This window comes from Colobus angolensis, unplaced genomic scaffold (assembly GCF_000951035.1).
Source record: "Colobus angolensis palliatus isolate OR3802 unplaced genomic scaffold, Cang.pa_1.0 Scaffold155, whole genome shotgun sequence".
Classification (NCBI taxonomy): Eukaryota; Metazoa; Chordata; class Mammalia; order Primates; family Cercopithecidae; genus Colobus; species Colobus angolensis.
In genome coordinates this window covers 4,149,822-4,150,316 of record NW_012114655.1, presented here as the reverse complement: position 1 = coordinate 4,150,316, position 495 = coordinate 4,149,822, and the positions used below count along the sequence as shown (strand labels likewise).

General features: G+C 34.9%; 1 protein-coding gene across 1 annotated transcript in view; it reads right to left on the bottom strand.

Moving 5' to 3' along the window:
* The window catches only part of PSMG2 (proteasome (prosome, macropain) assembly chaperone 2), a 22,361-nt gene that overhangs the window by 3,531 nt on the left and 18,335 nt on the right, over positions 1–495 (bottom strand). The gene's annotated exons all lie outside the window — the stretch shown is intronic.

Genomic DNA, 495 nt, shown 5'->3' with positions numbered 1-495 from the left:
CAAAACAAAACAAAACAAAACTTTTAAATCAATAACCTAAGTTTACACCTGGGGAAAGAGAAAAAAAGAGCAAACCAAATCCAAAGCTAGCAGAAGAAAATAAAGATTAGATAAGAGAGAAATAATAGAGAATAACAGAATAATAGAGAATAGGAAAACAATAATCAGCAAAATCAAAACTGGTTCTTCAAAGACAAACAAAACTGACATCTTTAGCTAGCTTGACTAAGGAAAAAAAAGGAAAGACTCAAATTATTAAAATAAGAAATGAAAATGGGAACATCAACACCAATTTTACAGAAATAAAGTTGGGAGTTATTATTTACAGGTACAGATTTTTAAATTTAATATGATGGCAAAGTTCTTTTTTTTTTTTTTTTTGAGACGGAGTCTTGCTCTGTAGACCAGGCTGGAGTGCAGTGGCCGGATCTCAGCTCACTGCAAGCTCCGCCTCCCGGGCTCATGCCATTCTCCTGTCTCAGCCTCCCGAGTAGC